Source organism: Melospiza georgiana, chromosome 1 (genome assembly GCF_028018845.1).
Source record: "Melospiza georgiana isolate bMelGeo1 chromosome 1, bMelGeo1.pri, whole genome shotgun sequence".
NCBI lineage: Eukaryota > Metazoa > Chordata > Aves > Passeriformes > Passerellidae > Melospiza > Melospiza georgiana.
The window spans coordinates 105,484,125-105,506,645 of NC_080430.1; the positions used below are offsets into that span (position 1 = coordinate 105,484,125).

The following is a 22,521-nucleotide window of genomic DNA, read 5'->3' on the forward strand; positions in this document are numbered from 1 at the left end:
AGAGCTACAAAAGAAATACATGAATAAAACATTGTTATAAATGCAGTAGCATCAAAGCTACCTTTGTATCATGCAGAGGGGTTTGTATTGTTATATAAAAATAATATTTTTAAATCTTCTTTGAAAGCTGAATTTTGATAAAAATACTTTGTTCTATTGTATTTTTAAACTGTTTACCTCTCCAAGACCAAAATTTTGGATTATGCTTTGAGAAAAATGGTATTTCTTTAAAAACATAACAAAAAAAAGAAAATACACAAACATTTATTTGTGAGTTATCTTTTTGAGAACAGTAGATTCTTTAACTGCCTGGAGTGAAAAGACTTGCTCCAAAAATTTGTAGAGCAGATATATATTTATTTTTCTTTTTTATATCTTCAGCAGTGGTTGGAGGTGAGCCCTCTCACTGTGGTTTAAAAGAAAACTTAATATAGTTTATGCAGAAGTTCAGATCTCATAATCTCATTTTAATTCTGCCCCAGTCTCTGCTGTGTAGCTCTGCACTTGCTGCCTGATTTCTCTGTGCTTTCATTTTTCATTTGTGTGCCTTTGTCTAAACTGTAGGTTGTAATATAGGATGCGTCAGCATGCAATATAACGCAGATCAGCACTCCCATGGCTTAGGTGCTTCATGGGGTAGGTAGTACATTTTTCAGGAGTGATTTTGCTAGGTGATTGTGCTGAGACTATTTTAAAAAGTGCTAGAAACAAGACTAAATATAATATAGCATCCACTGAAATGTGATAAAACCCTTCAGCCTGTAAAACTGAGATAAACTCTGAGTTTCTTTCCTATTTCTATTGATTTTTTCCCAAATTAAATTAGTACCCATGTAAATTTATATGTACTGTATATTATATATATACGTTATATATAAATGTATTGTTTCCTTACAGATAACTTTTTCAGTCTTTTATGTTATTCCTGGTTTTTTAATTATTCTCTGGATTCATTGCCACAGTTGGGCAATTGGGGTTTTGGCGTAAGAGATGGAAAATATTCTGATGGAGATCTACAACCCAGTTTAGTCAAAGCAGTATGTTATGCAGCATGTCTTCACTTTCCTAATGCCAGAGTGGGAAAGTGCACAACCGGTCACTGTACTGCTATAACTCTCTGAGTCAGATGAAAAATGTAATTATCCATTGTTCCCTGATAGAATCATAGAACGCTTTACGTTAGAAAAGACCTCTAAGATTGAGTCCAACCATTAATCAGCACTATCAATGGAATAAAGTCCAATCTAAACTTCCCATGGTGCAACTTGAGGCCATTTTCTCTTGTACTATCAATTGCTACTTGATAGAAGATAATGACCCTCACCTGACTACAGCCTCCTTTCAGGTAGTTGTAGAGAGCAATAAAGCCTCCCCTGAGCCTCCTCTTCTCCAAGCTGAGCAATCTCAGTTGCCCCAGCTGCTCCTCATAGGCCGTGTGCTCCACACCCTTCACCAGCTCCATTGCCCTTCTCTGGACACTCTCCAGTGCCTCAATGTCTTTCTAGGAGTGAGGCACCCAAAAATGAACAGTTTTCGAGGTGCAACCTCACCAGTGCCGAGGTTCTGCCCTGGTTCTACTGGCCTCACTATTGCTGACACAGGCCAAGATGCCATCGGCCTTCTTGGCCGCCTGGGCACAGCTGGGTCACATTCAGCTGCTGTTGACCAGCACCCCCAGGCCCCTTTGCACCCAGCAGCTTTCCAGCCACTCTGCCCCAAGGCTGTAGTGCTGCATGTGGTCTTTGGGAGCAAAGCACAGGACCTGGCCTTTGGCCAAGCTGAACCTTATCCAGCTGACCTCTGTGCATTGATCCAGCCAGTCCAGATCACTCTGTAGAGGCTTTCTACCCCCCTCAGATCAACGCTCCTGCCCTGGTGGTGCTTGGGAACTGACTGAGGATGCACTCAAATCCCCTTGTCCAGATAATCAGTGTTAAACAGGCCAGGAGTGGCCCCAGTACAGAGCTTTGGGAAACACCACTTGTGACTGGATGTGAGCTGGATGTAGCTCTGTTCACCAGCACTTTCTGGGCCCAGCCATCAGCTGTTTGTTTACCCTGTGAATAGTGCTGCCACCCAAGTAATGAGCAGCCAGGATAATGTTGTGGGAGACAGTGGCAAAAATGTTTTTAAAGTCCAAGTAGACAGCATTCACAACCTTTCCTTCACACACTGATCAGGTCACCCTGTAAAGGGAGGAGATCAGGTTGGCCAAGCAGCATCTGCCTTTCACAAACCTATGATGGCAGTGCCTGCTCCCCTGGCTGTGGGATGGCACTCAGGATGTTCTGCTCCATGACCTTCTCTGGCAGAGAGGTCAGACTGACAGGCCTGTAGTTCGCTGGACCTTCCTTCTGGCCTTTCTTGTAGGTGGGTGTCCCATTGGCCAACCTTCAGACAACTGGGACCTCCCCAGTCAGCCAGGACTGCTGGTAAATGATGGAATGTGGCTTGGTGAGCATTTCCACCAGCTCCCTCAGCATTCTTGGGTGGATCCTATCCAGCCCCATGGGCTTGTGTGCCTAAGTGGTGTAGCAGGTCCCTGACCATTTTCCCTTGGATTTTGGAGGCCTCATTGTGCTCCTCTCCCTGTCTTACAGTACAGGGGCCTGTGTGTCCAGACAAAAGGCCTTATAATTTAAGACTGAGGCAATGAAGGTATTAAATACCTCAGCCTTTCCCTCAAGCACTACTGAAAGCAAAATATTACACAGACACTCCCACCCCCCACTGTGGTAAGTGGCTTTATAACTAGAGTTAAACATGCTCATTTGTTACTAACGCTAATTTATTCAGGGTAGGCCCAACACGGAAACTGATTTTTATTTTAGGGGAGCCTGAGTCTCATTCGCATTAACATACATTCACACTTCTCTCTGGCAGTAAAGACATTCAGTACATAGGTGTGCTGACCCTAAACATGTGTAAGAAAAACCCTGTGTAAATGCAAACAGGGTCCTATAGGTCTGATCTGGTGAAACATTTGTATCTCAGGTATAACCTGTGCCTCCTTTAGGCTAGCATGAGCTTGCTGCTCTTTGGTTTAGTAGATCATCTGTGGTTAAGCTGAACTAAATATCCATGTTTTCATAGTACTAGGTAGGTGCTTTCCTTTCTTCCTTGGCATTCACCTCTATGTCCTATTTTCATTTTTAGTGTGATTTTTTGGGGTTTTGTGACTTGCTACCACATAGCCTTCCTTATTTATAAAATGCCTCTGTCCATTGCAAAAGAAAAAGCCATTTGAATTAAATGTGGGCTAGGAAGGAGAGTTATCTGAAATACTACAAAGTTTATTTCTCTAACTAATATTATGCTAACCTCATTTTAATGAAAAAGAATTATTTCCAAACTGAGCATTTATGTCCTCGTAAATGGTAATGGCAAGTTGTGAAAAGCATATCAAAGTCTGTAGTGGTGATATTGTCAGGATCAATGAAGCCCAACCAAAGCCGTATCATATTAGATTGTCCTAAAATGTCATTAAAGAGCAATGTAATTTTCTCTCTTTCTCAATTTTGTCACTTCTGTGACAGACATGGGATTGAATAAATGCTTTTTTAGCAATTTATTAATCCAGCTTTATTTACTGTTTCCAAAATTTAGTGCTTCAAGATCTTAATCACCTGTGTGTGTTTAATGGCGATGTCCAGATGCTGGAGGAAATATGTTGTTCCAAGGCTGAGTGAAGAGACTTGTAGTGCACATAACCCAGAAACCTGGTTGTGGCCATCTGCAGAGGCCAAGGGCACTCATCCTGCCTGTCCCTGAAAGCAGAAGGGTGAGTGCTTCTCTGGGAGCAAAAGCTGCAACTCCAGCTGCAGCAGTACCTAAAGGGGGCCTACAAAAAAGCTGAGGAGGGACTTTTTACAAGGGCATGTAGTGATAGGACAAGGGGGAACAGGTTCAGATTGAAAGAGGGTCAATATAGATATTAGGAAGAAATTCTTTACTGTGAGAATGATGAGGTATTGGAACAGACTGTCTAGAGAACCTGGAGATGACCCATCCCTGCGGTGTGCAACACCAGGTTAAATGGGGTTTTGAGTAGCCTGGTCTTAATGTAAGGATAGGGGGATTGGAACTGGATGACTAACTTTAAAGGTCCCTTCCAACCCAGATCATTCTATGATTCTATTAATGTGGACGTCATTGGCTTTCTGCAGTTAAATGGATAAATTCTGCATTTATTACCTAGAAAAAATATGTAACTGAAATATAATTGTCATTGGAATAATGCTTATTTTCATTAGGAACATAGATAATTCAATCACAGAAAACCTGGCAGATATTTTTCAATCTATTGCCATAAATGCAGAATTTGTGAGTTATTCATTAAGAGTAAGTTTAAAATTATCAAAGTGGGCTATTTTTATAGGCGGGTTTGGATTGGTATGATGATTGCAACTGAATTGTCAGTAAGAATGTCTGTGAATCAGATGATGACATTTGATTTGCCTAGACTTAGAGCAGTACCTTTTTGCTGACACCTGCTTCATTATGAGAGAAGTTATAACTGTCACAGCTGCCACAGATTTAGTTCTTGTTTTATTATTCATGCGTTCTTAACTGAGCTTTTTTTCTGGTGGACTGGTGGCTGCGAGGTGATGATAAATATGCAAGTGAATGTGGTCCTCTGAGGACAACGACTTGAATGCTCCCGTATTTTAACTCTGCTCTTGTAGGAAGTTACCACTAATGGGTTGACAGTTTGTCCTTTCTGTATGTGGGGGGAAGTTTTGAAGCACAACTTTCAATTACAGCGTTGACTTCAACATTTCTGCAGCTTCTTTGTAGCTGTTTTCAGATGCTTGGAGAAGGAGTCTAATTTGAAAAAGCAAACCTTTAAACCTTGAAGTTCATGTATTTCATCTGTACTCTGGCAGGTAGAATCAGCAGGGAGAAGAAGAGTAGTTGAAAATAAGTGTAGCTGGCATTGTCTTGAAAGTTTTATTGCAAGATAATTTTCCATCATCTGTCTGGCCATTAACACTTACTGCTATACATTTAACTCTATGGTTGATTTGAAAAACTGTATTCGAGGTTTCTTTTGCTGACCCCAGTAGGTTTTTCCTCTACATATGGCTGAAAGCTCAGAAAGAATGTGTAGATTGTATTGATTAAAAATGAATTGTGAAAAAAGTGTGTTAGCTTAAGAATTTAAAATACTGTGTCCCTGCTCATGCTTTCAGTCCCTGCTGCCTTTTTTCTTCTCCGTGTTCCTCATTTCCTGCCTTTTGAGAGAGAGGGTGGAATATAATTAACAAGACTGAACAAGTTCTTGTAATTAAAAGCCTCAAGTGTGAAACATACTTGATCAGTTCTCTTCTTTGTGAAGCTCAATTCTAAAGCTGAAGTATCTGAGGTTACGCCTGCAAATTAGCATTATGGCCAGCATTCGAAAAGGAGTTTATAGTCGACAGTTCATGTATTTTCATAAGTGTTCAATAACTTGTCTCCAGCATGGGGAGATTAAGCAAGTATCCGTCCTTCTAGTCCATCCTAGTCCATCCTTCTTTGCCAACCTATTTCTTTTCATGGGAGTGCATTCACTTAAAAATTAATGTTTTAAAACTTACTTGCTATAGATAGTAGTCAGGAATCAAAGGTAAACTTGCAATCATTGTCTGAACTTGTTCCTGAAAACAGAAAACTTAAATGCTCTATGAAGCTTGGTGGCTTTAAGGTCACTTCCACCTGAGCATATCATCATGGAAGAAAAAGACACAATGATATGCATTTTTGCATTTGGTTCAGCTGATGGCTCCTTTTTTTTGTCACACTGTAGCCTTACTAAATGTAGGGTTTTGGTGATGGCTAGTCTACTCCATCTTAATCACCAAAATGCTTATAAAACTGAGACAAGTGTGATAGTTTATGTCATGTATTTGTTGTAGAAATCACAATTAATAAATTGCTGATACGTGTTTTAGTTTTGAGGATTAGTGGAAATTAGGTCTTCTCTGTATTTCTGTTGCTCTGGCATTAATGATTCTGGCTATTGGCATACCCAGTGAAGCTGGATAAAAGAGGAAGCATTTAGCTCAAATGTTCTTGCCTCAACCTTGCCGTAATACTAAGTCAAAACAGCAAAGCCTTTGATGATTGCTTTGATGCTTTTGAAAGGAAATACTTTGACCTTATTTAGAAATACTTCATTTTGCATCTGTGCAAAATCCATTAGCTGCCATAGAACATCCAAAGTCCATTAAATCCATATTTTCCTCATTAAAAAACTCACAAAAAACTTGATAGAATTTGAGACATCACTGTGTAGTGTTCATGTAGTTGGCAGACTTCTAGAGAAGCTGGTTTCCTTACTTCCCTCTTTCATCATCATGTGCTTCTGAACTTGTATGGTAAGAAGTATAATAAGAAAACAAGAAGCAAGGGGAAATGTAAATAGCCATAATATTCAAATATGTAAGCCTGTTTCACTGAGAAAACCTATTAGCAATTGTTGTCTTCACAAAGTGAATCAGTTTAGGAATTTTGTGCTTCATCTCATTCCAAAAGCTTTTGTCGCTTTCTGACTCCTCCCAGTATTAATTCCTGAGCAAATGTTTAGGTAGGCCTGATGCTTTAGAAAAAATTAAAAAGATTTTCACAACAGTGCCCATTGGACTTTGTAGGGGAAAGTACTAACTTTTATTTATAAACATGTTTTATAAACATTAATAAAATAGTTATTAAAATTATAATCATTTCTAATGCATTTACATGCCGTATAACCACTTGGAGATAAGGTTATTTCCTGTCCTTAAGTCAGAAGAGGTATCTGCACATAGCTCCAGAAACAGGAGCCTAGGCCTTCTTTTGCCTCAAGTATCCTTCTAGCTAACAATTATTTAATTCTCTCCTTCACTTATTTCAGGGAGTTTCTACAGGTTCTGTTATGAGAAACCTGCTGGCACCAGTGGTGAGAGCTGTCCACTCATACATAGAAGCTCAGTTTGTGGAAGGAAGGAAGGATACTGGTGTTTTTAAGGTTGTTTGGTTTTTTTTTTTTTCCTGTGGGCAAGTTAAAAACCCCAGTCTATAAAAAATAAACCTGAATAATGCACTAACTTGGAAAAAATGGAAAGTTGGGAGCCTTGGGTTTGGAGTCTTTTTTCTCAGTGGAAAGACATTGGGATTTTTGCAGGAGTAGCTTTACCAGGTATTTTAACACTAGTCATCAAAAATTTTATATTTAATTTTAAAAAGTTAAAAAGGCTTGCAGATCTGCATGTAAAAATTGACAAAAAGTAATTTTTGTCTTTGTGTTTCTATAGATAAGTTTTTCATGGGCTATATTTTTATTTCATTTATATAGATCATATTAATTTCTGTGCATTGTCTTGTTTATCCAAAGTTATTCAAACAGCTTATATAAAGTAGATGTCATTATAAGTAGAAATAATCGGAACTGAGTGTTGCAAGAGGAATCATCAGCTAAAATATGGACAAACTCCATTAGAGTGTTTTTTGTGGGAAAATGGATGGCAGAACTTTCTCCTAATATAGGCTTTTGTGTCATATGTAACCCGTAATACAATTTAAATATCTTCTTGCAGATCTAAATGTGATATAAATTATATTATTTTATTTAAAAACAAAGTATTTATTTTAGAGATCTTGCACCTACCACTCCCTTTTTTCTTGATCCCATAAAAATAGATTTAAAGTCCTGGAGAATCCAGTGCTGTTTCATGCTCTTAAAACAACAAAAGACCTGCTATTGGTGTACAGATGGCATGAAAAACTGCTAAAAACTTTCAAGATTCCTTCAAGGACAATTACTTCTAAGCCTTTATGAAAGTAAGAAAAAGCAACTTTCTCAACCCCATTTTTTCTGTCTAATAATTAGAAGATTTAGAGCTGCCAGCCAGGTGGTTTTAGCTGTGACAGCTGGAAGTATTGCTTCTTTCCTAATTTTACTCTCTGCTAATCAAGTGTTTCTGAACCTCTTTGTAGATTGTGATTTTTTTTTTCTTCTACAGAGTAAACACTGCCTTATTTCCTCTTTTTTTTATCCTTGTTCCCCTCCAGACAAACAAACAAAGCCTTAGCCAGGCAGGAGGAAAAAAAAGTTTTGTAGAATCTGTTTTTCTTTTTTATGAAGTTTTGCTTTATGTTTCAAGTGAGCAGTGTAAGCCTCACCCCATTTTCCTCCAAGCAAGTGAATAGGCCTTCAAAGAGCAGTAAGAATCCTCTAACTTTGTTTGCTTCTTAAATTAAAACCAGAAATTCCTAATAACATTACTTGCTAAAGAAAATTATACTCTTAATGCAGAATTCCCTCTTTGGAGAAGAATCAGGGAAACCAAATACTTTGAGGCAGATAGTCATGATACTTGATAAGCCAATAGGAAGCACCAATAAACTATGCTGTGATGGTAGAATGGAAGTGTCCATTCAAGCTGTATGGTTAAAGTCAGTTTCTGTGAGCTGTATCTGGTCATTTACAAAGACAGTAAAATATTACAGAATCACAGAATGTCCTGAGTTGGAAGAGACTCATCAGGATCACCAAGTCCACAGGACACGCCAAGAGTCACACCATGTGCTGAGAGTGTTGTCCAAATGTTTCTCAAACTCTGCCAGGCTGGTGCTGTGACCCCTTCCCTGGGAAACCTCTTCCAGTGCCCAGCCACCCTGTGGGTGAAAAACCTTTTCCTGATATCCAACCTAAACCTCCCCTGACTCAGCTAATGGGGAACAAGACAGCATGACAAAACCCCAAGTGACAAAGCTTCCCAAGCGAGTTACAGTCCTAGTCTGCACGAAAACATGACAAATCTTCGTGCATTTAGTCTTGAATCACATCTGAATTAAATCACAGATCAATGCTGCTCTTGTTTGTGAGTGCTGTGGAGAAGATGGCTAGGTGTTCCTTTCTTATAGGAGAGATAAATCTACCAGTTTTTCAAACTGTTTATTAAGATCCCCTTCCAAAACATGCCTGATTTATCCTGGCACACCTGTAAACTTTGTCTCCATTGCATATGCCCAGCATGAGAATGACCACCTGCTTTGCTCTGCACGGTTGTTGCCTTCCCAGATTAATCATTCTGAGCAGCTGAGGTGCAGCACTTGTGCACAAACCAGCCCTGTTGGATACCATGGGCACCAAAGGCTTGCCTGCAGTGCAGCATGACCTAAGAGGTTTGATAGCTGTTTTCCCTGATGCTGAGTGACAGCCACCAAAGTCAAGGGGATAAATGAGTTTGAAGAGCCCTCAGTAAGAAGAGTCCATCTAGGGGCAGGTTTTATCTTGCTGCTGAAACAGGTATTGAGGCTTTTTTGTCTATGCCAGAGGATTGCCATTTATTAGCTGCACTGGTACACCTCACTGGAGCCATCCTCTTGACCTTGAGGCTCACTGTACTCAGCTCCAGTAATTCCCTGCCAGCCAGGACCTACTGCTTCCACTAGCTGCCTTCCCTGCCAGTTGTTCTTTCTTTCTCTGTCTGCTGCTCTGCTCCATCAGCCAGTCTGCCGTTATCTCCCCATCTGTTCATTTCCACTCTTGCTGTTCTCTCCTCCCCAGACACATTTCTCTGCAAGCCCTATAGAGTTTCAGTTCTTTTAGAAAGGATACGCTTATATTGATCAATCCACCTGGAGCCTTCCTTTTTCTTTTTTTCTTTTTTTTTTTAAGAAGAAAGGCTCAACTGCTTCTCATAATTCTTTTAGTATAAACTCATTTTCCATCAAGGATGTAAGCTGCTGCATTCTTTTAGGGTAATTTATCCAATCTAAAAACAGGTTAGCTGTTTATGTTATCTACATGTGTTATCCCCAATTTACCATTTAGTTATGCTTAACAGGAATCTTGCCAAGAGTTGCAAGAATTATCCAATCCATGTATGAATCAAGTTTGATCAGCTGAAGCTTTTGATCAATTACAGGCAGCTTCCTTTACTGACCAAGGTCAGCACAGCCCCAGTGAACTCTCCACTGAAGTTTCCAGAGGAGAATAGAAATTTACTTCATGTCTCCTGTGCAGAAGACTGATCATACATCTCAGTGGGATGACTGATTTTTGTAGTTTAAGAGTGGGACAACAGATAATGTAAATTTATTTTGTGATAAATTGTAGTTAGGTCCTCTTTTGTAGAATCTTCAACAGTCAAACTTTTGCTTAATTTCTGTCCTGAATTTGTGCAAATTGGCATTCTTGTATTTCTGCAGTGTGTTATGCACATTTGTAAGAGAGCTGCAGCTTTCAGACAATTTCTCTGTTTATTTGAGTGCCTTTTGAATGATGTTCATGGCCTCCAAAATACTTGTAATCCCTCCCAGCTTAGTGTGATCTCTGAATTTAATAAAACATACTCCTTGTTCCATCATCTAGCTCACTGATAAAAATAATAAGTAATACCACACTGTACATTGTCTCCTGTGAACTTCACCCAAGTAATCCTTGCATTTGTCAGTGATTAGATGCTGTTATCAATAGCTGTAAGCCTGTTTTAGTGTTGTTTGCCTTAGACTGCATCTCCTATTTTGCCTGTGAGGATATAATTTAGTAACTGGCTTATTTATGCACATAATTTTTTAAACTTTAAGATACTTTCATTTTCAAGCATGTTGTTTGAGTATTTTGGAATAAAACTTGCACTCTTGGCTTTGGGGTTTGTTTTTTTTTTTTTGGACTATAGGATTCATCACCGTACTTATTTCCTTTTACTCCCAAGCTGATATTTCAGCGGATGTGCACTCGTGCTGGTTTGCAGCTGTAGGAACAAGGGTCTCATGTGGCACAATGGAGTGCTTCCACCTGTTTGTGCCTTTGATTTGCTTTTAAAATGTAAATTTTTTCTATGTTTAGAAGAGCTGTTCAGTGCATCTTAGCAATTAAAGCTGACACGATTATATGCAAGTGCCAGAAGAATTCTTTTTAAAACACAGTAAATAATGTCAGTGTCAGATATAATAGGTGGGTATGGTGTGCTTGTCTGTGGCATCCATCTCATTTTGAGTCAAAGTGAAAATGAGAAGTAGTGAACATATGATTGACGAATCTGTTTTTCCTTTCTGTTGAGTAACAGTTTTATTTAAAATTACTTAGCTGATTTTTTTTGTTCACATTTTCACCTGAAACTAAATTTTTTTCTTGTAAGTTTTTCTGTTAGTGCTACCTGGAAACATACAGTTCCTGTAGCTGTTTGTAAGTATTTCAGCCAGTGGGGAAACCCTGGAAAGGAATTTTTCTTAGAGCACTTGATACTCTCAGTCAATGTGCAATTCATACCATCTCTGTTGAAGTGCTGTAGTGCTTCCCTTCACGTTTAGTCAGCTTCAATTGCTAAATATAGATATGGAACCGGTACTGCTCTTGCTCAGTTAGGGCGGTTTATTTGGCACAGTAGCTTGAAGTGAATATTTCTTCACTCCATCAGGCACAGAGACTTCAGTGTTCCGTGGCCATCTGTGGAAAACAAGGGATGAAGCCCCTTTCCCAGGTGCAGCAGTGGGAGATACAGCATGGTTCTTGGTCAGGAGCTGGTATGTCTGTCACAATGGTGACAAGATTAAATTTGATCCAAATTTAATGCAAGCATGAAATTCTGCTCTCAGGAAACATGAGATTTTTAAATGAATTATGGAGAATTTTAATAGTTATGCAGCTGGAATAGCAATGTCTGTGTTTGGACCACAAAATGAATGGATATCTGGCAATGTGATGCAGTTACAAAAGAGGCAAGTGTTACTCTGTGAAATGTGGGGAAGTAATTGGTCTACACAACTAAATAAATGTCACTCATGTCTCAGATGTACTGCTGTGCTTAACTGTGGATGCTGCACTTTTCAGCAGTAGTTGAGGAACATATTTTGGAGGGCAGGAACTTTTGTTAGAGAACTGTGTCGACAGGGAAATGTTTTATTTTAAATTTAATTTTTAAACATAAGCTAATTGAGAAGTGCAGTCAATATCTGTTGTTGTATAAGGTATTGCAAAAAGAGGGCAGGTTATGCTTGCAGTCTTCCTCACTGAAATATTTAAATATCACATTACGAAAAAACACTTTCAGAGATGGCCTATATATGTATTCTTCACCCAAGCAAAACAGTATGCCAGAGTTTTTTATATGCTCTCTATGCTTTTGTTTGTCACCCCTTTGTAGAAAATTTTCCCTTTACTTTTGTGGGGACTCTCTATTTTTAAGGATTTCCTAAGAAGAAAATATTTTTCACCCTGTATTTTTTTACAGCATGTATGGAACCAGTTTTCCTGTTTTGAAACAGTCTTCTCTATGGAGACTGATGAGCTGCAGGTTTAGAGGAAAGCCATGAAAACATCCTTAAAACAAAGTCCACTATTTTTCCTCAGCAGAATGAGCAAAACATTAGGTCAGCTAATAAAGTTGCATTTCTGAGAGCTTTCATGGACACTGGGAATGTGGATAGGAAGGACTTTCAATAACATGGTACTGGGGTTATCTTTAATTACCTCTGAATGTGAGACACAAAGCTTTGTTTTATATTATCTGTTCTAGGATTAATGGCAACTAAGCTAAAATGGATTCAATTCATCTTCCTGCTACTCAGTATTCACCATTTCTTTTCCTAGTTGCTACAAAATAGGAGAAGGAATGAGACTTTCACAGAGTCTGAAGGAAGACACAAAACCAGCCCACTTAAATCCCAGATAATATTCCTGCAAAAATCTAGTGCCTCATAAATGACTCAATTTAACCTTCTGCATCGTTCACTATGCAAATGGTCGTACTGAACTGTTCTGTATTGCACTGTGGTATTGAGCATTATCTGAGCTGAGAAGGAAACTGCCTCACAAAGCAGCACATACTATCTCAGCTAAAGAATGAGGATTTTTTTTTCTCCAGTACTGCTTCATAAAGCAAAATAGAGTGGGCAGCAATAAATTGAGCCAAAGAGGTAAAGGGGAAAATAATCACAATCTGTACTGCATCCTAACATCTTTGATTGCTTAGTGTCTGTCTTATTCAGGGCAATATGTTCCTTTCTGCTAGAAGGCATAGAAGAAATCAAACAGAAATACCAGCTCTATCCAGATGATTAAGTTTGGGGAGGGAACAGAAGGCATTCATTCTGTTATTCTTCTCAGGAATAGCAGGATTCACTCTGTGTAGCACAGTAGTATGGGACCCTCCCTTTGTTTTTAATAGTTTTGTTCTGAGATGGGGCAGAAGGGGGAACAGAAGAGTCAAAGTGACCAGGTGGATGTGGAGACATCAAGTACTTCATTTGCTTGCATTTTGACCAGGAGCACACACAGTTATTTTCGTCCCTGTCAGTGATAAACTCCCAAGTTTCCTGGGCATGGTACTTTCGGATAGATCAGAGATACCCAGATGACAAAACAGAAAAACTTTTTCTTCCAGGAATTACCCTTTTAATGAGGCAATTGATACTAATATGATAAAATGACTAAATGACTAATATGACTAAAATTGATACTAATATTTTTCTGGAAGTATGCTCCTTAAGTCCTTGAAAAATTATCTGCATAGGTATAAGGGTTTGGGTGCAAACTGATATCAGCCATCACAAACCTTTTTCTGTTTCACCATCTAGAGATTCCCCAAACATAAATTGGGGGGGGTTTTAGAAGATACATGTAATTTCTTGCATATTAGTGTGGTATTTCTCAAAATACTTCAATGGAGTAGCCTCAGTAAAGCTGAAATAAGAAAGTTAAAGCATAAGTTGTGGTTGCCAATTTACAACATCTTGGTTGCAAAGTAATCTGGATGAATAGGGATAAAAAACCATTTGGTGATATTATAGAGGTTTTGTAGAGATGTCTGGCTCTCTTGCAGGTTGTCACCTGCATGTTGTAAGATCATTATCATTAAAGAATCCTGTTCTTGCTCTCTTGCTCTGTTTCAGATCACTTGCTTGAATGAGTCACCCGTACATTTAAGAGCTCTTGAAGAACACTTCCCATCCAGGATTTCCTGAAGAAATTTATTAATTTGAGAGATCCTGGTGAAACAAATGGATGGAACTGGGCAGATTAGAATATGGGGCATGGGTGCATACGGTGGGAAGGCAGTAGAGTGTCAGAAAAAAACCCCACAAAACTAGATGGTGATAAGAACAGGACTGCAGATGGCCTGTTCAATGTCCTTCTCTAGACTTGGACTCATTATTCAAGTCAATAACCCTTCCTTTCTGGCAAGGAATTGTGAAGCCCAGAAAGTCAAGCACTTGCAAATTAGGAATGCTGAGCATGTAGCTGAATCATGTGGGATTAATTTAGGACCTTTGTACATACACATTATGATGCATCTGGTTAATTATATGCTGAGAGAGGCTCTTCTCCCTAATTTCCACAGAACCTTTGCTGGCTCAGAGCTGTATTTGCTTTGGGATTGTATATAGAGGTGGCAAATGATAGCAAGGTAGAGGACTCCAACAGGACTGCTTTTGTAACATGGCTTATTTGGTTTCTGCTTTGCCTATGGCCCAGAATTCCTCTATGGCACTGGAAAAATTATGTAGACATAAAGATTCTCAAGGATAACTCCTCACTCAGGGTTGCTTATTTTCTGGGCTTTTTAATAAGAACTGCAGCTTTATTAGCTTAAGTTGGGAACATTTATATCTGTAGCTGGGGCCAGTTTAATAGGAACTGTGGTCTGATGGTGAAAAGTGCAACAAAACATGAAGTAATCTGAAAGATTAGGCATAGGCTTCTCAAGTTTTGTTGCCCAAACAGAGCTGACACTTTTGATCACTCTTGTCGTAGTCTTTGTGCTTCTGTTCTCAATGTGTCATGGACATGAAAGAAAATTTGCTCAGTCAGTTGAAAACAGTGAGGTAGACAAAAACTTCAATTTGGATATATATATGTTCTTAATTTCCATGTTATTTTTATTTGGAATATGGTTGTATCTTTTACTGTATTATAGAATATTGGTCTTCGCTGGTGACAACAGAATAAAGAATTTTTAAGGATGGCTTAAGGAAAACAGGAGTCTTGTTTGTGGGTTGTTGAGTTAAGGGTGAGGAGTGCTACTTCTTTCTTTTCCTCTTCTTCCCCAGCAATGTCAGACACAGGGAGAAGAATATAATAGAATTTCCTATGATAGAGATCCCTGGAAAGACTGAGTCAGGATGCCGTGGGCAGCAGAGGCCAAAGCACTGTTGTTCTTAGAGTGCAAAGCCAGGGATGAGATGCATAATTGCCCAAAAGACAATGGAAAGTCACAGAATAAGAACCTGTCTGATGTAAATTACTGGTGCTTTTTGGGAGCACTAACCTCTTGATATTGATTGCTCTCTGGTTTTGTTTGTTAGTGCTTTGCTCCCCTCTCCCACAGCTTGCAGAATGCTTGCAGAGGAAAGAAGCTACATGGAAACGTGTAGATTCAGTGAAAAGGCACTTTATTTTTTGTGTAACTGCCTTGAAAAGTTATTTTGGATGAAGAGCAACAGTTGAAACAAAGCAAACAAACTGTGTGCAAACCTTGGGCTTCCATTGCATGAGAAATAGGTATATATCTCTCTCTCAATCTCTCTCTCTCTCTTTCTCTCTCCCCCCAGTTTTTGAAAGTTCACTATTCCACCTCCTGCATACTGTGTTCATGTGCCTTTGCAAGGATGAGCTGGTGCCAGGATTCCCAGGGTGGGATGCTTTTTATTGTTGACCAAAAGTGAGCATCAGCAAAGTAGTCAGTCTAGTGCGCTTAGAATAATATATTTGATTTAACTACGTGGGGCTTATTTAAAATATTTATTAATTACATTTCAAATACTTCTTCTGACTTGCTAACTTGTTTTTAATTAAATCCTTGTTAAGTTGATTGACTTAATTGAAATAAATGCAACACCCTGATGAGAACTGGGTTATTTTGAATCTAGTTAACCTTCAAATGAAAGTGGGTTTTTTTCTGCAGTAAAATTACAATTGAGATTAGCTTATTATGCACATAATGAGTGACCTTTCATCTTGTCCAAGGTAAATAAATACGCAGAGGCATTTGCTGCAAGAGTAGAAAGTATGCAAGTTCTAATATAAGATGCAAACTTACTGTCTGTTTTGTCTTTTGGGGCTCTCCTTTGTTCAGAGAGACTTGCTATTTTTATCACTTAAGTTCTGAAAGACATGAGTCAGGAGAGAGGCCCTCATGTCAGGTGCTATGCAGAACCTTGGAAAGAATAAATGGATTCAGCTACTAAATCAGGCTTCATTTTTGACTGTAGCTTGTGTTTTCTAGGCTTCCTCTGGATGTCCTTGTGCTGCTACATCTTAAATAAAAATGAAGCTTCAAAACTGTATTTTCTCTCTCTTTCTCCTTCTATCAGACTTGTCAGTTCTCTTTAAAAAAACATGATGAAAAGCCCCAGTGGTTGTTGTGCAAGCCTCAAGTGCAGGATCATTCCCATCAAGGCTTCACTTTGTTCCCTTTGTTTTTCAAGGCCTCTTTCATTGGGAATACTTCTGTTAATTGTATTGTTATATATCCTCATACTTCATTTAAGTGCAGATAAGGGATACAGAACTGCTGTGATTTAATGAGTATGATAATGACTTGAGATATAGCATACACATAGAGGAAATAGAGATGAAAATATAATTATACTTTAATTGACAATATCTGTGTAATATGAAGCATATAGGAAGCATCACAATCTAGCAAACAGCATCAGAATGTAAAGAATCCTGATTTTGCATCATGACTAAGTCACATGTGTTTCTGGATATGTCACACAGTGGCTCTATGCATTGTTTTCATCAGCTATAAAATAAGGAATAGCCATTCTTAGTTACTTCTGCAAAGTAAATATATTTAAAACTTACATCTAAATATCTCGGTGCTATTTTTTCTATTATTATGGTTCCAGGATGTAAAGTACTGAAGGTAAAACCCAAAGTGGTCTCCTTTACTGAGTTTTGTTAATCCAGAGTCATCAAGACCCATTTGTCACCAACATCTGAGGAAAGGACAGTGAGATTTTATGGTCAGAAAAACAGTACCAGTGTAAATTCCATAATAACCTTCATCAGTATGCATGGAGACCTTCTTAAAAATGCAGAATAAAATTCTGCATTTGAAGAAATAATGCATGTATTGCAGATAAAAATCTGCAATACATGCATTATTTCCTCAAAACTAATAAGATAGGTTTAAAATTAACAGTCAAATTGAGGTGACTTTAGATGCAAAATTTATGTTTTACAATGGTGGCTGTGCCAAGCCTCTCCTTAGTTACATTTGAGGTTGTACAAACTACTGTGAGTATTGCGTCTTCCTGCACTGCTTGTGCATATTTAAGGTTCAGAATACATTGATTTGTGGTAGTAATGGAATGCTGATTTAGGCCATGTGCTGGGGAAGTCAAAAATACTTCATTCATTTGATCCAGGTGCAGACTGTAGATGAGGTAAGGGAGATGAAACTCCCGTAGAAAATGTCTTTGCATGGGCTTTTCCTCAAATTCAAAAGCAAGAGTTGTAGGAGGTAATATTTTCCTTTTCTATTTTAACAGCATAGTAATGGTCCCACACACACTAGAAATCATTGCTATTGTCACCTGTCACTGCTAATCAGGCTTTCAGTATGAGCTGGTATTAAGTTGTTAAGATATCATTCAAAGTCAGATAAAAAAGATATTAGGTGCTGATTAGCTTATGGAATGACTAAGTCCATAAGTGTTGGTTTGTCTACAAGAAGGATTTAATAATATGAAAGTCAAAACTGATGATTTCACAATGCAAGAAATCATGCTCTTTTTTTTTTTTTTTTTACTTCAGTTGTCTGTGGACAAAATTTTCAATAATCTGACACTGCCCTCCTCTCCCAGAACGATTGGTGTTTTCATCTTTCAGCCATTGCCTTACTGAGGTTTTTTGTTTTGTTTTTTTTTTTTCAAATAAATTGTAAACAAGCACTTAAAAAGGCAAAATAAAGACCTTACTATTGTCTGATATGCATCAGGATGTTGTAAAACTAGCAATCCAAGTCACCTGTTACTCATGTCCATAAGATATCTGAAACTGGAAATAAAAATATGACAAATCCTTGGTAGCGGCAGAGAGGGCAGAGTCATCTGAAGTGCCAGATCAGGACAAAGTGCTGCCCTACATTAAGGCAAACAACTGTCATGTAAAAACTTCAAAATCTGACTCTGAACTTGCTTACCATGGAGTTTCCCTTGGATCCATTAAATTTACATTGACTCCAGGTTGTACTACACTAAAGGAATTTTATGTAAATATGCCACAGTTGAGGCAGCAGGAACCCAAGCACAAGTACCAAAATCTGGCTCTGGTGGCTCGCACATGAGCATACTTTGGGGAAGTTCCTCGTCATAGGTGTTAGTGTTTAAAATACAGTACTTTTGGATCATTTTTTAACAAAATTTGTCTTTCTTTCTGTTAGCCTTTGCTACAGCCCTTGCTGTTTGAATGGCTTGAAGGAGACAGCTGATAAATGAAGCCTAGAAACTGCTACTAGTTTCCCCAACCTGAGCTAAATATTAAGGCAGCTGGCAAAAGTGAGCTTTCCACATGGATGAGCTACTTATATGGACCTTAAAAAGGTTAAAAGATCCAGTTATTTTTTTCATCATAAAGTCTTTTTTTCCCTCTGAGTTTTTTTGTGGATATTTTTTCCTTGTTTTCTATTTAGAGGTTTTTCAGCTCTTTTGAAAGACTGAAAATCAGTTTACAGTTTTTCAGGGCTTCTGAGTACCAGTGCATAGTGGCGTCATCAGTAGTGGCTGAAAATTATTGTCACTTAGCTGCTCTTGGGGAGGCTGCCTTGTGACATGTTTGGTGACCATTGCAGCTGCCCCAGCATTTCCAGGAGGCTCCTGTGCCACCCACTGCCAGCATTTTAGAGGAGGTCAGTACCAAATTGTATGGTCCAGGAGTAAGGTTGCTTCTAGGTAAGGGATGAGATGTGTTTCATGGATGGTTTGAAAAAGCTCCCACTGCAACTGGCTGGGAAGTAATTTGTTTTGAGGATCTCTACAGCCTCTAGGTTTCTGTTACTGTCAGTCTAATGCTGTAAATTTGTACTCAGTGTTCTCTCAAAAGTCAATGATTGATTTAATGAATTAATTTTTATAATACTTTTTTTAATAATGTGTTAAGTGGTGGTAGTTTATGTTGTTAAGAAAAAAATAGGCTCTTCAAATCTAAAAGCTAAGTTAGAAATGAGAGGGATGGAGCTCCTAAAATTTTGCGTATTTTTATTCCACTCAGTTCTTAAGTATAAGTTCTTAAGTAGTATATGACTACTGTTGTAGCAACAGATAAATATTATTATTTTAATTCCTCTGATGTAGGCAATCAATTAAAATGTTATACCTGTCAGTTTGTCCTTGGTCTCTCTAAAGGGCTCTTATTTAAGTTTTCTTTCTCCTTATTAACTTAGTTCTACTTGGTTGAAGCTTTGAAGAGATGAAATTTCCTTTCTCTGGCAAAGAATAAGATCAAAGATACGGTAGCTTGAGGCGTTGATATTTTCTTAATTGGAGAAATTTTTTTGTTCTCCTTCATGTAGAAATTAAAGTATGACTTTTTTTCCAGCCCTCTTGTTCTTTCTCACCAAGATGATCAATTACGAGTCTTATTTGCGAGGTTTTGGACCCTGTGGTTTTGGAATGTGGTCTCATCTTTTTCTTCTGTAAAATTTTTTGTCAGGAGCCTCTGGGGAGGGAGCAGAGACTCTTTTCTTTCCATCACAACATTGGAGGTTGTGCTATTGTGATTTTCCTTCAGAGAAGGAAGTTTATTCTGCTCAGTATATTCAGCTGGGAGATGTTGCTAATATTTTGCTCTTCCACTTACTCTTTAATTAAAAAGAGTTAACATAATTTATGTAGATTTTATGTCTATAGGCTAAAAATTAACCTATTCCTGTTCTGTCAGAATCTTCTCTTTAAGTTTCAATATCTTCCAATATTTTTTCATATCTGAGATCCAGTGTATTCCGGCTTATAGTCATAAGACAGTATGTTTTTATTTGCTCTGAGCTCCCATCAAATTCAGAATGTTAGGATTTTGATACACTTCAAGTACTTTGATTAAAAGAGTCAATGCATGGTCAGATTTGTCCATGGTTGTTTCTTAGATGAATGCACTGAAACAGAGTTCTGATTTCCCAAACGCTGTCGTGGTCAGGCAGCAACCTTTCAAACAAAAGGTACATTCTGCCCCAGAGTTTCTGTGTGGTGTTGGGATGATGAGGTAACATTTCTGTGTCTGAAGTCTGCTTCTCTGACAGGGAGCCAGAGTCTTCATTATTCTCTTGTTCACTGAGAATGTATAGTTTTAACCACTTTTGTGCAGTTGGTAGTACAGTTGTTCTCCATCTTACCTGTTAAGCAAGTGAAAGTTTTAATTTGCAGTGTGTAAGTAATACCCGTTATGGTCTTGTCAAACCTAGATCTCTAGAAATGCTATCAGATTCTGTGCCTCAATGCTTTTTAATGCATTTAATGCAGCCTAAGAAAGAGATTATTTATTCTGTCTCTCAGGCAATTTCCAGTTGTATGGATGCCCAAGTTGCTCTGGGAGGGAGACACTTCCACTTTACTCATCTGTAGCTTATTTTATTCATTATAGGGGTCACTTAGTGACCTCTTCTGCAAACTGTTAGCACAGTGGCAATAATTAATTCTGTATAAAAGTTGATGATGCATTTTGCAGATATTGACTTGGCTCCCTTTTATCAAGAACCCAAATGATCACTTTATCTTTGTTTTGTGGAGCAGGAAATGTCACTGTTTGAACTACATTGTTTTGCATTGAACAAGCTGTGCCCATTCAGCTTTATGCTCCTTGGGGGAGAGGTGCTTCATTGTTCAGTACCTTATCTGTTGCTGTAATACTCCATGCAGAAATGAGAGGAGCTATAGCAGGTCTGTGTGTCCTTTGTTAAAAAAAAAAAACCTTGTGTTTCTGAGGAGCCTGGACTACCTCATTCCAGTAGGATTTACCAGTGATGTCAAGGGCTTAAGACAGTAAAGGTCCCTACATTTTATTTAGAGTCAGTTGAGCATTCTTTTAGGTCAGCTTAAAGTATAAATTATTTTAGTGCCTACAGATTTAAATTAAACATATAAATATTAGAATGCCTTAAGATCAAGGCTGGTTCATAAAGCCACAGATTAAAAATTGTGTTGCTGGAATTATTTAAGTTTATGCAGGAAAGAAAGAAGCTTTTCCCCTGTCTTTCATTCTGCTTTGTTTACTTTGTTTTCCTGTGACAAATTTTAGATCATTGTTTCTGTAAACATAAAGGACATGTCTATAAGTCCCTCTAATGTGAAATTAGCTAAGTTTTCCTTCTCTTTGAAAAAGATACAGTCACTCTTAGGTGATGCTGCCTTTGATGGCTCCTGTGAGCCAAGACCTGTTTGCAAGAAAAGTGCAAGTGCAAGATGCTCTGTGGAAAGTTGCCATGATAATCCACTTGTCAGTGAGCACTCAGGCAGAAGTGTTCTCTATGAGTGTCATTGAAAGACAGACCTGAAACATTGATGTTTGGTCACGTAAACCTAGCTAGGGTATGAGTATAATAAGGATCAATTCAGTATTGGCAGGAAAGTGGATTAGATTGGTTTTGGCTTTGGCTTGGTAAGAAAGTAAAAGAGCTGTTAGCGAAGCAGGCAGCAAATACATGGATTTAAGTAATTTTCCTCCAGAATGATGAGTGATACCTGCAAAAGGCTCTATTGTCATTAATCTACAGTAACATGGGAAGGAATAAGGACTGAAAGATCTTCTGCTGATTTTGTTCTTGAAAAATGTACCAGCTCAAACATATCTTCGTGAAATTCTGGACCCACTGAATCAATAGCAAATTTTAAAAGATGAAATTCAACTTTTTTCTCTCCCTCTGCTTTGCTCTCTGGTTTTCCAAAGTGAACATTTTAATCAGTTATGTATACAGGTCATTCTTTCAAAGGAGAAATCAATTATTCAAAGAAAAAAACCCACAGACTAAAACTGAAACTGTATTTACTGACTTTTCTAAGCGTGTGTATGAGCATGCTGCTTATGAGGGAAAAGTGACAATCAAATGGGTAGAGGTCTTTTAGTTTGAGAGTTCCTGAGTAGCTTAGGTAAGCTTTGAAACCAAATTTAATAGTTCATTAACTCTGCATGATCTATGTCCTTCAATCTAGAATTTGATCTCACAGTTCCACCTGTTTCACTGTTCTGAATTATAATGAAAAAACTGAGTCCAAACTGGTTTGTTTGGGACTTTTTTCTGGGCCACATGGTACTATCCAATGCAGTTTGAGTGTGGAGAGCATTGAGAGGACTCTGAGTGGGCAGCTACCATTTACCCAGGCATGGGTTCACTGGGGCTTGATTTTTATTTTTTTTTTCCTTGTTTCTGCATTTTGTTTTTTTAGAGACAGTTCAGATAATCTAAGCTCTCAGCATTTTTCACTGGGAAGTAAGTTTCGCAGATATCAAGTAATTCTTTTCTTCCTTCCTATAGCTCTCATAGGTTTTTAGCTTTCTTCTGTTTGGAGCAGCAGGTAGGGCACTCTTATCTAGTAAAGGCCCAGGTGTTCTGCACA

The 22,521-nt window shown here is 38.3% G+C and overlaps 1 protein-coding gene across 7 annotated transcripts in view; it reads left to right on the forward strand.

Moving 5' to 3' along the window:
* The window catches only part of DLGAP1 (DLG associated protein 1), a 407,137-nt gene that overhangs the window by 45,228 nt on the left and 339,388 nt on the right, over nt 1–22,521 (forward strand). Inside the window, exon 2 of one of the 7 annotated variants that reach the window (XM_058041385.1) lies at nt 11,388–11,493. The exons of the other annotated variants lie outside the window; for them this stretch is intronic. The gene's annotated coding sequence lies outside the window, so the exon portion shown is untranslated. The remainder of the gene's footprint in view (nt 1–11,387; nt 11,494–22,521) is intronic. 7 annotated transcript variants of the gene reach the window in all.